The sequence below is a fragment of the Rhea pennata genome, chromosome 14 (genome assembly GCF_028389875.1).
Source record: "Rhea pennata isolate bPtePen1 chromosome 14, bPtePen1.pri, whole genome shotgun sequence".
Taxonomy (NCBI): domain Eukaryota; kingdom Metazoa; phylum Chordata; class Aves; order Rheiformes; family Rheidae; genus Rhea; species Rhea pennata.
The window spans coordinates 8,567,917-8,585,180 of NC_084676.1; the positions used below are offsets into that span (position 1 = coordinate 8,567,917).

General features: G+C 37.7%; 1 protein-coding gene across 5 annotated transcripts in view; it reads left to right on the top strand.

The window, feature by feature from the left end:
* GABRB2 (gamma-aminobutyric acid type A receptor subunit beta2) overlaps positions 1-17,264 on the top strand; it is a 165,446-nt gene that overhangs the window by 21,518 nt on the left and 126,664 nt on the right. Inside the window, exon 1 of one of the 5 annotated variants that reach the window (XM_062587245.1) lies at positions 13,709-13,783. The exons of the other annotated variants lie outside the window; for them this stretch is intronic. The gene's annotated coding sequence lies outside the window, so the exon portion shown is untranslated. Of the gene's footprint in view, positions 1-13,708; positions 13,784-17,264 lie in introns of those variants that run through there. 5 annotated transcript variants of the gene reach the window in all.

Below are 17,264 nucleotides of genomic sequence, written 5' to 3' on the forward strand. Positions count from 1 at the left end.
ACTTCAAATACACTACTTTTTACTTGAGATTCATACTATGTTGAAGCACTCCTAATACGATCATCAGTCTGCTCTTGAATCATCAATAACATCAAATCTATGCAACATACAGATGGTTTAGAATTTGAAACATTAATTTACTTCATAATGCCCAGTTTATAACCCTGCAGTTATTTAGATTTGGCTCATAGAAGTGTGTCTGAGATTTTCCTGTAGTGAGAGTATGCCACTTTTTCAGTGTCCCTCTGCTTTGCATAAAGAAACACAACATGTTCTTCAAAATTTTGGCCTTTAAATGTATTTTTTTCTTATGTAATAGTCCAGTTCTAAACTTTTTTGTCCAAGCAATGGCAGATTTCACATGCTACTGTCTTTTTTTTACTTTAGAATGGTAAACCATAACCCAAATTTTTCAGTTTTTCTAGTCTCTGTTTTAAGTAGGGCCCACATTGTTGTGGGTGGCCTGTCTGCCGCCCTTCCAGCATCTTTAAGTGCAACTCTTTTTCTTACTGATGATAGAAAGAGTCTAGGGATGAGGGTGTCCTGGGATAAAGTCAGCCTTTGGCTTTTATGAGTTTTTCCATCACGCTTTTGCTCCTTGAATTTGTTTGACCAATAATACAGGCACGTAAGTAGAGCGTGTGTAGGAGCAGAGATGTACACATAAGCTCCTTTGCACTCAACATTAACTGAAGCACAAAACTCTCTCCTTATCATAACTGATTTTTTTTTTCTCCAGTGTTTCATTTTGCTCCTCATGCCTGTTACCCACAAAGAACTTTCTCTTGATTTCTGTTGTGTCTGGGTGGACTCTCTGGTGCCTCTTTCTCCCTCTTTGCCTTGCATGCCACATGCAATGCTTTCCCTTCATTCAGCTTCCTCAATTTGTTATGTTTGATTTGGCTGGTATAGTAAAATGTTTCAGAACCTACTTGACTCTAAGCAATCTTACAAATAAAAAAACGTGAAACTAAACTTGTAGCTTGTAAATGTGTGACAGTTGGCCTTAATCTAGCTGGCAACTGCTGTGGTCTCATATTGGCACTGACTGCAATAATAATGGCAACCGGAGTGTTTACCAAGATTGAAAAGAAATTCTTCGTGGACTGTCCTTACGCTCTCATTTGCTGAGGACATGTATCCTGTAAGACATAAGGATGTGCTAAAATTTAAACATGCATATATTTTGCTGAGTATTGTCCTTTAGATAATCCTGCCTTTAGACAATGAAATTTAATATAGTCAGGGGTTGTGGGGTTTCTCCATTGTAAGTAGAGGTAATGTCATAAACAGGATTATGTCTTGAGTTGCAAGTCATCAAGAAAGAAAAATCTATTTTCCAGGAAATATTCTTAGTCATAAAGAACCATAGGATAGAAAGACTAAAATGTGATATGTCGGCCAAATTGTTTCTATGCAGAATATTTTTTTTCAAATTTCCCTTGAGGCATCAGCTGTTCTCTGAACATCCAAAAAGCTCGTTGTGCTTCTGATCAGCTTCCCACTCATTCTCACCCACACTGCTTTGCTGTGTCATCTTAATGTCATTTTTTAAATACTGACAAAAGAAGCATTCTGTTTATAAAACAGAAATAAAAATCTTGAGGGGGAAAGAATGTCTTTTCTATATTATTTTAGCAGATCAAAGCTGACTCACATGAATAGCAAATGTGAAATTAATGTATTTAAAATGCACAATTCCTGAGTTAAGGATTTTAGTATGTTGACTATACATCAGATTTCATAACTTTTTAAAAAATTTATGGTTAATATTATTTTTAGGAAGTTTATCTTCCTGAAAATTATTACATTTAGAATATATGACAATGTAGGGGTTTGTACACTAGACATAATTGGTGCTTTAAGCAGTCCAGTTGGGTAGGTTGAACAGTGATCAGGTATACCGGAAACCAAGAGGGAAAAGCAACCTTTCTCTGGGAGAAAAATAAATAAGTATGGCATGGGCAGTTTTAATCAACCCTGATTGTGGCTTTCTGATGGCTTGGTGTAGGAAGTACCTAGGCAGGAGGAAGGGAGAGGGAAAAGAGAACTGCCTTCATATAAGTTATCATTTAGACCAAAATTCTAAAAACTTTCAAGTTTATTGAACTTATACCATTTGGTCTTTTGGAACTGCAAGGTGAGAAGTTACTCCTTGAGAGGTCACTGAAGCTTGACTCTGTTGCTCCAGGAGAGAAGGAAAAAGGTGTTAATTTGGGGTGGGAGCATGATCTTATTCAAGACACAACATAAAAGATGTGTTTTTAAAAATTAGAAAACTTTTTCTAGTTGTGTGGGGAGATCACTGGCAGTATACGAATCGCAATGGGAAAAAAATCTTTGTATTAACTATATCAGTAGTAGTAGAACAAGTAATTTCTTGCTCATGTTTTTCTTGACAAAAATCAGTCTGCTTTTTAATATGTTATTTTTTTACTATATGAGCAAACCAAATTTTATTTATTGGCTGTTGGAAAGTGTTTTGGATTTTGATTCACCAACTGTGGTCTCGAGATGCTTGAAGTTCAGTCCTATGTGACTATCTAAAAAAGTATTCTTATATTTGAATTAAGATTTAATTCCATTTGCATAGATGTTGGCATCAGCTTATGATTTTTGCTTAATGATCTCGTGTGCGTTCGCACACGTGGCGTGATAATAACCTTCAAGTTGTGGGCTGCATCACGTTACAGTTGCTATTTGTTTTGCAGCATCAGCTGTCAGCCCTGGTAATGACCCTGCTGTGCCGAGGACCAAGATCTCCTCAGAGGAGAGGAACTGCAGTTTGTTTTATCTAGGAGCAGTAACCAGCAGTCTGGCTCTGCTGCTATCTGAAAGACTTCCTGAAAGATTAATTTGGAAATGAGCATAAAAGCGTCTACAAAAAGCAAGAGACACATTGTGTTTCTGTCAGTAAATATGGCATTTTCAAGGTAAAATGTTATTTCTGAGGCTCACTAGTGAGGAATATGATTCTAGAAACAGCAGTAGTGTAATGTAAACTTTCAGACTGTCCACATCCCTCACTAGAGGGGCCGAGTTTTATCCTGCTCAGATAATCAACAAAAATGACCCCAGAAAACCACTTTTTAAAGTAACAACAGAACATGAGTAAGTCTTGGACTTCAGTCCAAAGTGGCTGGAGCTGATAAGTTTTGTCTTATATGCAGAATTTTATTAAAGAGGTTTTTGTTTGCTTGTTTCTTTGCTCACACAATTATACTCATGGTAGTAAAAGAATCTGAGTTTTACCAGTGAACTGACATGAAAAAAGGCAATGGTGATAATGAATTAACATTTTGATTAGCTGCTTCTATCTGAAGATCTCAAAGATGGTTCTTTATGAACCTGTGCGGTGCTAAACATAGGACCTCCGCACCTTGAGGTAAACCAGCCTTGGCCGTTCACCGTTTCGTGGTGCGTACCACATCCGTAGCACTCTGCAATATGGTGCGTTGGTTGACCCCCTACAGCTGCCTGGTGTAGGGGTTTTTTGTCTCCTTTTCTTTTACCTTTGCATCCACTTACAGTAAAGACTGGAGAGATAATGAAGCTAGGTAGTTACTTCAGTTGTGAGTGGGTACAGTTAATAAACTGTAATAACTTGCTTTTTGAGAAGATGACATTCATTGCTATAATTTTCTTAGCTGATGGTGATAAAAACATTTGAAAGTTGTGGGTTTCAGGAAGACCTTTTAGTCCCACCACCCTGTTACTTGTCCTAGTAAACAAAGAAGCTGTTTCAGCCTTTTGTAAGACATGCAGCAACTTGGCTATATAAATTATTGGATAGTAAACTTATGTAAGACCAGGATTTATTCCTCTGATAGCGGAGCTCTGCTGTCCCTTGCGCCTGGGCTACTGGTATGCTGATCTATAAATGTTTTAAATGACGTGGAGTACTTGGTATTCACCACGTCACCTCTGACATAGCTACATATGGCTGCATTATAAATATGATTTCTGCTTCATGGTTGTGTAACATTACTACCGAGTTTAGAAATTTTCCTTCCCTCAATGTCTAAGTTACAAGAATTAACAATAAAAAATATTTTGAAGATATTGATTTCTAATTTACAGTGGGACTTCACACAGATCTTTATGCATGAAGACAAGAAGAGTTGCCATGTTTCTGTTTCAAAGGAAGTTTCAGCAGCCGAGAATTGCTATGTTGGGCTGTTTTCCCTCATGTTCTAAATATAACTCAACAGCAGTCTGGTTCCTAAAGCCATCTGAGTTATTACATCTAGATAAAATAAAGCAACACACTAGTTACTTTATAAGGGAGCACAATTTCAGAAAAATGAAAATAATTCTTCATAAGGAAATATCATTTTAAGCAGAGACGAAGTTCTTACCCCGCTATGCTGTAGCAATCTTTTTTTCCTTTTCTTTCTTGTGATTAGTGATTTTTGCATGTCTCATCTTTATAGTCACTCAACTGTGGAGGCACTTTCAAAGTGTTTTTTATGTGTGTGCGTTTAAGACCTATTTTCTGGAGAGTGCTAATTATTCACATTCCTCTGAGATTTTCACTTGCTCTCCTTTTTTTCTTCTTTTCTTTTCTTTTTTCATTTTCAGCCTGCAGCATTGTCTGATAGGATCAGGGTAATGATTTCTTTAAAGGCTGGCTTTTTTCACAGAGAGAATATGAGCTAGGCTAGCACAAGGGCAGCAGGTCTGCAGTGAACAGGTGGAACTCGGGTAAGCCAACAGCCCCCACATATGAGCAGTATGTGTTCTCCATAATTATCTTCCATATGAAGTAGTCTTTTAAAATGACAGAAAAAGAGTAACATGATCATCACTTCATCCTCTCACTAAAGCTGCTAGGTTTCTAAGCTTCTTTGCACTCAAATTTTTTCTGTCCTTACTTTGGTTTGTTGCTTTCATGAGTTTGCTTTATAAATCATTACCAAACTTTTCCCATCATTCAGATCTGCAGAGGTTTTCACTGAAGAACAGTCATTTTAAAGTCGCCTTCCTTGAGTTATCATCTCTAAGACTTCAGGTATGCTGTTCAGCATTTCTCTCTTGCACTGGGAAAGGCAATACTGCCATGACCTTGCAACTCCAAACCCTGGGTTGCAGCACCCAAGCAGTGCGCGTGCCTCGCACTGACACACTGCAGATCCTCAAGGTGCTCTTTCCTCAGACATCCACCTACTGCCGTTGTTGTTCCAAATTCCTGTGTTTCTATATGGACTCTTTTTTGTTTGATTTTTTTGGATCCATTTTGCCTATCTTTTGAGGCAAGGAGTGGCAGTAGCCACAGGTGGTGGTAGGTCATTCAGTTGAGTATTGGGAGAAAGCTTTGGGTGTTTGGTGGTATTTTTTTGCAAGGGGTTAAGCATATCTTACTAACGGTAATTGTAGTGTCTGTAATAATGGGGAATGTTCATTTTTGACCCTACATGTTCTTTTCTTCTTAGTAAATAATGCCACAGTAGAGACTGTTTGACTTATGAAAGCTCAAGACTGTTAATACCTCCCTGTTTAGGCATCTGTCAGCACTTAGAAGCTTTCTCTGCAGTCTGTGCAGTTTGGCTGCACGTGCCCTTTTTTCCCTCAGTTTTCACTGAGATGTGGAAGTGACAGCTATAACAGCCTTTGTATTTAAGATGTTTAACTGCGTGTGCACATCTGAAACTTTGATCATTGAAGGCTGATTATTTTAAAGGATTATATAAAATTCTGTAGTGACTGTCACTGAAAAGTCGTCATCTACCAGTGGCATCTGTACAGTGGTATTATAATAGACCTAGAATCTTTGTATATTTGGAAATAACTGCCTTAAAAGACAAGTATCCGCTTCAGATAAATGCAGCCTTTTCAATTATGACATTTTTAATGTACTCCTACAGTGCATTGTTGTTATCTATTCTTTGTACATGGGAGACTTTATACCATTTCTGTCAAAAACATGCTGCTTGTATCTTTTTTTTTTTTTTTCCTCTTAAATCTTTACAAAGTAGGAGCTCCTGTGAGGTCTCTGCAGAGTGAATCGCTATATAGATTCATACAGTTTGGACTCAGAAATGTGAGGTGCTCAGCAGCTCTCTAGTTGAGGCTTGCTTTCTTTCAAGGAGAAAATAGGTTGCTTAAAAAGACCTGTAATATCTGTTATAGAGAAGTAGGGGCTGACTTCTGAGGTTGTCTTTGACTCCTTTTTGCCACTAAGCTAGGACCATAGGTGGGCTATGTGCAGAAAGCATTCAGTTATAGGGTGTTTTCTGATTGTTTTGTACCAGCTAAAATCCATTGTGTTTCTTCCCTTCAGCTTCCCCTTTCCTGATGCATGATTTCCCTTCTTTGTGCCTTTGCTTTCAGGGTGTCTGTATGTGGTCTGGAAAAGGAAATGTGGCTGGAATACACCATTCAACTATAGGGGCTGATAAGATAGTCTGTGGAGGGTGATTTTAGGGCATCCTATGTAGGAACACCCCTGCACTGTGCTGCGGTTCCTCTTAGTTCCCTACAAAGCATTTGAAACTAGGAGCTGAACCCATGGTTCCTTTAAACGTATTCTTGTAGGGAGTCCTGTGTGGTTTGAATGGCGATTTAAATGAGTGGTCTAGTCAACTTTAAATAAAAACTTCTGTTCTGGCTCTGGGCTGACTGTCTGTAGTGCAGTGGGAACCAATAACATCATACTTATTGCCAAAAAGGAGGAACAAGAGCACCTAGGTGAGAGGCTGCTGTAAGTATTCTCTGGTCAGTGTTCACAGAAGGAGCGATATACTAAGTGCTACTAAGAGTTAATTGCTAACGGCTTCTGTAGAAACTATTAACTCATTTTTCCTAACAGTTTAACTTTTTTCATTAACACTTCCCAATCCTTTTATTACCAAACAAAAGCAGTGAAATGAAAATGTAGGCAAAAGAACATTACGAGAGTGAATAACAGTTCTATATTCTCGTGTCTACCCGGTGCTTTGAGAATTTTAATGGAGTATCTATTCATACTGCCTGTGAGAAAAGAAATCCGGCAGTGAGGAATTTAAGAACATCTGGAGTGCAAGCTAAGTATCTAGGTCAACAACTGATGGTTAAGTTGTTGCTTAGAAATGGTACAGGATGGTGCAAGTTAAGGATAGTGCTTGAGTCTTTCTTTTGCAGGATTATCTCAGTCTTAGGGGTTTTTTGTTCAGTGATTTTTAATTTATCTTTCAAGTCACTGTGAGAACGTAATTTTCGGCTTCAGCAGCTTTCAACATGCCATTATCCTATGGCTAAAATATTTTTATTGATGTTATTAATGTGCATCAGAAATTATGATAGCAACAAACTTTGTCACATGGGAGCAACATGTCTTGAGAAATGCTTGCAATAAAGGATAGCGTGCCTTTGATGTTTGAACGCTATTTCTCCAGAGAAGAGGGTTTTTCTTTAAATTTTTATAAAGCTCTGAATATGAGATGTTCAATTTCTTTATATGTGTAGCAGATAGATATTTTCTTCAGTGCAGTCTGGGGTGATTCTCATGCTAGCAAAGCACAAGACAAAGCCACCTGAAAGATGTGTGTGTCTTTGGGGGAACGCTTCATTTATATGCATATTTGCGGTAGGTTGTGTGAAAAGAGAAACTGAAGTGGATGAAGAAGTTCAGCCCAGTAGTAATGGATATATAAAGATAATTTGATGAATGTGGTAGTCTTTTTGATGTGGATATTCTACAGTTTTAAAGGCTAGGCAGGTTATTTTTATGGAGTTGTCTTAAGAGTTCACATACTTTAAAATGGAGGCAAATTTAGATAAAATGCATATATTTGCCTGCAGTAGAATTTTATCTGCTTTTCTGCAAGCTTGCTGAGAAGTGCATTGCTGTTATCTTAGTTCTCTACCCCAACTAGGAAATACAACTGTGGTAGTAAACTAATTCATTATATACACCAGAAGAAGCACTTCAGAATCATTGCATTCTGCTGTGAAAAGAATATATGCAAAACATAGATAAGAAAACTAGAATTACAAAATGTTACTTAAAGGTGCGCTCTCACATTGAGAAGTACCATGCTTTATGTTAAATACTATTTGAGTAGGATTTTTTGCAGAAGTTAGTGATATTAAACTCTAGTGTCAAGTTGTAGCATGTATGCCTTATTCCTATTTTACAAATTAATAATCCATGACATTTTTACTGAGCAGAGGAATACATTTCTTTGTTCTCTAGCTAACTGATTATCTTCATTAACTGTGGAATGTAAATAAGATTACATAGCCATGTGCATCCATATGAACACACATCTCCTGCACTCCTTTCTACAGTAACTCCAGAAAAGTTCTTATGCCCTAAACCTCTTCCAGCTCTTTGGAGTTGTTAGATAGCCCGAGACTGGTATTCCTGATGATATAGTCATGCTCACTGGGGGCCAGCTGTTGGTTTTTGTCCATCACACTTCAAGTTCCATGTCTTCTCAGGACCCGAGAGGTGTGTGGCATCTCCATGGCATATACTGGGGAGACTTGGGGAGTCACACTCGTTGGATCTTGGGACTGAACAACAGTAGGAGTAAGGAGAAAAGAGAGAAGTGCTAGTATCTTCAAATACTTTCTCTGAAAAGCTTTATTTATTTATTTATTTATTTTGGAGGGGGGTTCTTTCTGGGGGGTGGAACTTCAAACTAACATCTGCAATGTAATTAAAAATCTCTGACATTTAAAAGGACTTCAATTATACAAAAAAGGGAGGTCCAAGAATGCTTCAGTATCCCAATAATTCTCTATTGGATTAAGGCTTTTAAAACTTTTTTGCTTAATTAAAGTGATTTGTATGAAGAATAGCAGATAGTTCCAGTAATGCACAGTTTCTGTAGACCACACCTGCATGCCATCATCCACTTCTTGGTATCAGTGTTGAGTGGCTCCATTTCATAAATGGTCTGCAAGGTAGAAAATTTTGTATTTTATTTCTGCACCTCATTTCCATAGTATTTCAAGTGAAATATTTCCAAAAAGTAAGAATAAAAACAAATGAATCCAGGAAATACTGTTCTTCATCTTAAAGCAGGGGCTATTTTCCTTGACATGATCCTGAAGAGTTGCTTAGTAGGGGCACAGCGCTTTGTTTCTTTCTCTTAACTGTACTTTTACTTTTTATGGCAGCCAGTAAGTCAAGTGAACAAAGAGCTAAAGAAATGAATGAAGTTGGGCAAAATAAAATTAGTAACAGCACTTTCTAGCTGTGAGCAATCTATAGTTGACTCATGATATGGTAAGTGTCAGGAGACAGATCTCAGTTTGCAATCTATACATTCTACATATTAATCATTGGTTTTATTCACCTCATCAGCTGTGGTATCTCTCTGTCCTCATGTCTTATTTTGTTTGGACATTTTGGGGGTGAGGACTTATTTCTAAGGGCTGAGTGTAGAAATCTTGCCTATTCTGGCCATTTTACCTTTTATTCTCTGGCCACACCATTTGTTTATAAATTTGGAGCTCTATGGGAAGAACAGAGTCTCCTGTCAGCAGGATATGAAGAAAGACTCACTTGGGTGCAAGGTGCTGGTTCTCTAGCTGCTGTTGCTCCTGGCTTTCTGAGGTCCCCAACTCTTTGCCTCAGATCTGACCTGGCTGCTTTTGCCTCTTGCCTACCTCTGCTGCCCACCTGTGTGTGCCTGACAGCCTTTGCCTTGCTGCAGGTCCTTGTGTGCGCTTTTCTGTTGCTGCCTCACTTGTTTCTTGTGGCTCTTCACAGCTTTACACAGGCAGCTCGTCCAGGATTTTCTGATGGGCATAGAGTTGTAATTTCATGAGTACGTGGGGCTTCAAATTTGTGAAGTTCCTCTCTGAAGCAGATGGGTTGGAAGCGCCTTTGATGGGCAGCCATGGTGCGAGAGCTCCACAGAGCCAGAAGGTTGGCGTTTCTTCTTCTGAAGTGTTTTATCCTCTTGTCTGCTCCATGTTCTGTGCCTTGTTATGTAAACTGCACATTGAGACAAGTGAAACGCTTGTTTTGAATGTAAAATATATCCCTTTCTACTGCAGGAGACAGTCACTTCTGGGGCGTTCTGATGTACATACAACTTCTCACATTCCTGGCTTTACAATTCACGGTTTACGATTTAATTCAGATAAACTACAGTAAAATTCATCTGGCCAATGTAAAAAGAGCAAAAGAGGGTAATGATAGTCTGAAGAAGGAATTTGAGTGAAGAAGTGGGTATGCAGAGAGGTGCTTAACTGAGGGCAGCAATGTGAGAGAGAGGACAAAAAGACAGCATAAGAGGAGTTAGCCAGAACTAACAGTTTGGCTCAGTGGAGAACAGATGTAAGTGAAAAGAGCAGTATTTATGTTGTTTAAGATGGAAGTCTGGTGAAAATGTGTTTTTTTCCAATTGACTTTTTAGGCCCAGTTGAACGTACATATTGGTAGTGCAATCTTACACTGAGTTTTTGAGGCAGATTTTTTTTGTTGCTATGTGCCAGACACTAAACCAATTGTGAGTTTAATCTTTTTGCCAGGGCTTCTGGGTGATAACTGTAAGTATTTGTGTAATTATTGCTCTCAGACTAAGAATTGGTCGTAAGTGGCCTCCAGGAAAAGGCATGACTATTTGTACGGATAAAACAGTTAAAGACATAAGACTTATTTTCAGAGTTATCAATCTATATTTATTTTAATTTGTAATGTTTAGGTGTTTAAATTTCCACAAAAATGCTTAAATGCAGAAGGGCCTGTAGCAGCAGCAGCAGTAGGGACACAAAGAGCCATAAGAATGTTATTAGGAGATGGGTAAAAAAATGAATGCAAGTCATCTTGCTGGAAGGTCCCCAGTGATTGTGTGGATTAAGTGGATCTGCACAGGGAAGCACATCAGGAGATATGAAGCAAAAGAAAAGAAATTGGATAAGAAAAGAGGTTTTTAATAAGGCCTTTTGAAAAAGGGACGGAGAATTAATACAGAGATTAGGAATAGTGCTCTTTCAGATTTCCTGAAGTAGAGGAAAAACTCACGTTACAAGATTTCATTTGGATGGCATTGTGTGAGTGCCAAATCTATGGTGGGTGCAAGATTATCTGCCACTTGTTTTAATGTTCTTAATGCATATAATAGATCCGTGTTTCGTATTTTGGGGGTTCGGAGAAGTTATTTTTACTTGCCTAGACCACAACTGGGTAGTTTGGCAGCGTTAGCTCTGACCTTTCCATACTTGCTGAGAAAGGCATGCATTTTTGTGTAGTTACTTGTATTTTTCTTGCTGCAGTACTTTCTCCTCTTACGTCACATCTTCAGGCAGACTGAGTTGCTGCTCATCTGGAGGAACATCCGTGCTGCAAACTTTAGAGGCATCGGTATGCCTCTTTAATGATTTTAGAGGTATTAGGATTCACTGAATAGCAATAGTTGCAAATCCAAAGCTTTAGATAAAAGTAAAAACCAATTTTTCACCTCAGCAGTGATAAAGATGCTTTTTGCTTTTACTCTCCCTCCTTTCTGCATCAGCTTCCCTCCCTTACTCTCACAACTCACACAATCAACAGGGTGAGGATCTCATAATGACTTATCCCTGCATCCCTGAGAAGGCTCTATGGTAGAAATAATTACAGTTGTGAAAATTCCACTGTTTTATTCCACTTAGATACTTTTTTTTTTCTTTTTTCATTTTAAGTGGAGTAGTTTCTGTAATAAATGTCATGAGATGGCTTATGGGAGCCCTTGCTCACAGGCAGAAATAGATTCAGAAAGACAGATGTCCTGTCAAGCCAAAGCAAGACCCATTAGCCACACGGGAATGGTCAGGAGAGACAAAGCTGGACCTCAAGGGCTGCTTCAGCACCAGTAGGGATGTTTTTAAATTATTAGTTATATGCTGGATGCTGTGGTTCATTTGACAGTGTATCTGCAGTTATGTTAACTAGAGTAAAAATTAGGTGGACAGAGTCTTTTTGCTTCAAGGTAGTGTCTCTGTTAGCATCTGGTTATGAAAAGAAAATCTACATGTGGTGAGAGATTTGCATCTTCTTGTGAGCCCTCTGTTAGGCGGAAACTTTATCTAAAAGAATGATCAGAAATTAGTAAAATAGGAGAGGGATTTCTGAGCAGTTTTAGCAGAGGAAAGACGTTTGGATTCATGATGCTGCAGCTTCTAGGTATTAAGGCTCTATTTGGTGTGCATTTTTGTGTCACCCCCCCCTCCAATTTTACACTTCTAAGTTTATTAGCATCAAGATTAATAGTTAATGAGCCTATTTATGAATATGTAAATATAGCCTTTAAGAGCCGTCCTCTGTTTTTTTTGATACATGGCAATGCATGAGTTCATATATTTAAAATGGTGACATATATTAATGAGGCCTTTAATAAGGCCTCATATTAGCATATATTCCAAAGTTAAATGCTTGTCATTATTGCCTCTGCAATAATGTCTCTTAAGTACTACATACTGTAGTATTGTGAGAATTTTTTCTGTAATGTACCAGAAGAATCACTTAAGCATTTCAGCAGCAATGATAGGATTTAGTAGTTCTTACAGTAAGTGCTTTGGACTTTTTAAAATGCACAAAAGAGGAAAAAAATGAATCGAATGTTAAAAAAAAAGAGAGAGAGAGAGAATCAAATGTAGAGCTGTGCTCTGTTTTTGGAAAAAATAGGAAATACAAAAATACTGTCATTGATGCTTTCTACTCATTAGAAGAAATATAAGAAAAGATAATTCTAGTTAGCCTTGACTTTATCAGTTCCAGTCACATGTAACTGGTAATATTGTGATAGAACTGAACAAAAGAAACCTCTCCCATGCATTTAATAGCAGCCAAGGTTTATATCTATTTTGGTGTAATATGTGCACGCACACATACACATGCTGCAAGGAGGCGCATACTTTATGTGCAGATTATGATCTGAAGACTTCACGGCCTAGTTTTTGGCTCACCAGAAGAGGTTTGTGTTGAAAGTACTGGTAGTATAATGGTTTATGAAAGAATAGCTATCAGAGTGCTTTGCTGACCTGATGTTAAGAAAAATTAGTAGATAGTGAAATCCTCAGGGCAAAGGAGCTCAATGAAAAATTCCTCCCTCCCCCTCCCTTCCCTGTTCTTGCAGAGATTTATTGTACTGAACTATAATGCAGCTGTTTACTTCATTTGATCTCTTCTGTTTTATTCCTTTAATAGCCGAAGGACAGAAATATTAAGGAAATCAGAACCCAGCTTACTGGTAGGTTAAAAATCCGACACCTGTAAATTCTGCAGTCTCTGCACCAAGTATGTTTTTGGGTTCACAGAATACCCCCTTATGACTGAGACTAACTTACTATGTTGTTTAAAGCAACATGAGCTTTTAGGCAGCAAATGGAATGATAATAAAATATCCTGTCTATACATATGTATCTTTGTTTTTAATTTTTAGTAGCTGAGATTTCTTGGGATCACTGCTGCTGCATATGTGTAATATGAAATGGAAAAGTGATTCATACAGCTTGGTGTTTATTGTACAAAATATATTAGAAGTTTACAAATCCAATATTTGAATAGTAGGTACAGTTGAAGATGAACACGTTATTTGTGGTTACATAGACAGTGTTTCTGCTAAATACTGAGAAACTAAACAGAACTTGTGATGATGACTAACAGTACATGTAAGCTGCTGGTCAGACAGCTGTGTTTCTGGCTATCGTTTGCTTTTTAGTTGGCCAAGATTTCATTTCCAAATATCTACTTTTTTTAATTTGGTCATAAAAATGTGGATTGGTCATTGGTACGCAGTTCTCGCTGCATGTGTGACTTATTCAGACCGACTATGACATTTACTGCAGGACTCTTCTCTGTGGGTAGTGGGTATGTTTGTTTTTTTTTTTTTGGTTGTTTGTTTCTGTTAACAGTAGGACCCTGTAAGTAGAGATTCCTGATCTAGGATCTTTCAATAGCCCTGAATCCATTGTGAATGAATATTGCTAATGATTTATGAACTCATTCCTAAAGGATTTCTTTTATGCAGAATCTTATGTAAAGGTACAGATTATGTTCTTTTTTTGGGGGGGAGGGGGGCTGTTATATTAAAATCATTTAGATTTTGCAAAACTGAAAAGAAAACAAGTCTGTATTTCCTTAATATCTATTAGGTTGTGACATTAGTAATGCAGTATTTATCTGAAGATAGGTCAGCTTTTTATAAGGTAGGCAAAAATTACTAAGAAAAATTGCATGTATCACTCTAGAAACAAAAAGTAGACAATGCTTTTGCAATTAAAGAAAGATGATGTTACCAGCTGTTTTATGGATTGGTCACTAGGGCTCTAAAGTGGCATAATTAACTCTACATTATATAAGGCAAATTATGTTTTCACCCTTTGGGTACTACTAATGAAAGGTCCTTTAGGAAAATGTGGAATTAACTTCAGGATCAATTTTTAAGTCTGTCTGGTGCTGTTTTTTTTAGCTACCACATTACCTGATGCCACGGGGAGTATAAGGAAGCAAATAACAATCCTTTATTTAGACATGCATAAACACAAATGTGCAGCACACACAGTTTGAATCTACCTCTAAAGTAGTAATGATTTCTTAGTGTCTCCTGAGATAAGTGTAAGAGTCTACAGATTTCTACTCAACTTCTAGTAAATTTTGGTGTGCCCAGGTCTTTTGTTAATATATTATGCCTCAAAAAAAGGAGAAAAAATAAATTATAAATGTCTGAACTGGATTGCTCCTGATTACAAGAGTTTGTAGAAGGCGGAGCAACTTAACTGAATAAAGCCCAAATCACTAGATCATCATGCTTCCTTGCCATGCAGCATTTTTTTGATCTCTAAGAAACCTGCTCTTCAGAGCTGTTAGTTTTTTTTTTTTTTTTTTTTTTTTTTTTTTTAGGGGGAGGATGTGGGAGAGTGGAGCCAAAAAGTGCTGACTACAGAATGGGAATGAGGAAAGGAAACTGAAGAAAGAGTAATTAAGTGCCCTACATCAAACCTGCCCTCTCAGATTAAAAATGAAAGAAAAATAAAATACTCAAAGCTTTGTTTTAGAGTGTTTAACTAAGAGGAACATTTTAAGCTTTGTGTCAGATTGACTTTACATAAATACAGCTTCCTGGTCTGAACTAGATAGACACTGATAACATAAGTTACCTTTGCTGCTTTAGATGGATGGTTTTATTTGAGATAGATCCAGTGCCTTTATTTATTGTAAAAGCTCCCCAAGAAATGACTTGCAATTCAGATGTAAGTTGAAAGAAATAATGCAATAAATAGAGTTTTGCAAGACAACATAAAGCTGAAAGTTCTAAAAGGAGCTATGCAAGATATGTAATAACATCCAGTTTTTAACTTGAACTCTTTTACAGACAGTTTAGAGTTATACTAATCAAGCAAAATAAGATATCACAAGCAAGATCATAAAATTACCCCCTTTTTTCTGAAATGAACTTGGTCATTAGAGCAGCCTTGGTTTTTCTTTCCAGTGATTTTCTGTAAGTTTGTTTTGCTGTGGATATGCATGTGCTTCAAGCTCCCAAACATCAAGGTATTTCTATTTTAGTGAAATGGATCTTCTCTGCCTTTGTTTTCAAGTGCTTCAGTATGAATTTTAGGCAAGTTTAGTTTTTCACTATATGTAGCTGGACCATATGGGAATCCTTGCTTTAATTAGTAAATTGTTTTTCTGTTATGTTATTTCATAACTACTCATGGTTGAGTTTGTATTTCACTGCTGTGTTTATCCAGCCTGTCAGCTTTGTGTTAGGACACCATCTCACCTGCTGTGAAGGATGGAAAGCAGCTGATGGTAGTACTTTCTTAAGTCTCATATGCTTTTCCAGCACTGAAATATCAAGCTAAGGACCAACGCTCAGAAAGATTCAGGTTCTTCAGCTTGTGTCTTGACAGCTATTGGCAGCTATTAAGAGATTCTTAGCCATGGTTGTATCATGGGCTTGTGAGCTAGCATGTGTGTCAGGATGCTGTTGCTCCCCTACATGTGCCAAAAGCAAGTCAACAGTGCTGAGCAGACCTGCATCACTAGCAGTTGTTTGTGCTGCAGGAGTCAAAGTTACCACTGCAGTCACAGAGGCTCTTAGGCCATATGGCCTTGGGTTTCCTGGTGGGATTTTATTTTACTATGAAGAGTCTTGGTACTGTCTTTAGATGTTGTGTAAACACTTCTTTTTCTTTTTTTTCTTTTTTTTTTTTTTCAACAGCATCATCCAATAATTAGGACAACTTCTTTGATTTCTTAAACATTTTGAGATGGCTGTCAGTGAGTCAATACTGTGGCTGCATAGCTCCATCCACTGATGTCGCATGATTGTACTCAGAGCTACAGAAAACCCCATGGCCGACCCTGCCATCTTTGTTCTGCTCTTTTCTTTATACCAAGTGCTGCCCCCCAGGCCATCCTAAAATCTCAGTCTTTCTAGAAAAAAGGGAAAACATGTCAGAAGTTGTCTCCAGTCCATGGACGTGTTAAGTCTTGTTCAAATCACCTGCTTCTCACTCAGATGGAGGATTGCAGGGCTTTTTCAACAAGTCACCTGTTCGTCTCCGTGCAGAAATTCAGAAAACAAACATTTTAAAGTAGTGATTGAGTCATACTTCAGACTTGACTTCACTCTGAGATTAATTTTTACTGCTTTGAGGCTCCCAGTGTGCTGGAGTTGTGCACGAACAGAGTCAAACAGTATTTCTTTATATTCCTGAAATTCTTTGAAATATGATTTCCACATGCCCTCCACATCAAATTTCTTGGTATTCTGAAAGTTGAAAGGAAACTCAACCTTTCATACTGTTGGTATAAAACAAGTCCAAGTTTTTATGTGCTGCTAGTAAAGGTTTGTGAACCCAGGAGAGGAGTTTCTCTCCTTTAGGGTAAATACTATTCCACTGCTACTAGTCATGCCACTAAAATATTTTGTAATGTTGGTTGAGACTTAGTTTCTCTGTTTACAAGATGGTCACAAAAAATGCATCTAATGTTACCTATGATTTAGCTGAGGCTTACATGCTTGGAAGAAAAGTTTTACCTATTGCAGTGTCTGTAGGGGGTCGGTTCTAATGCCGCAAGTTCAGAATAGCACCTTTGAGCAACTGTGCTCTGTGGCAATAGCAGGTATCAGATCAAATGATTGAATCAACATTCCCTACTCAGTATAATAGAAATGTCATTTGTAGTAGAACATCATCATTGGATTAATGTATCCTGCTTTCCAAATAAATGGCTTAGCTGTGCCTTGGCATTTAATAGCAGCAGGGGACCATTATCCACTAACAATGCACTATTTCATTGACATTATCTCTTAAGTAACACAGTATTACAGAAAGAAATT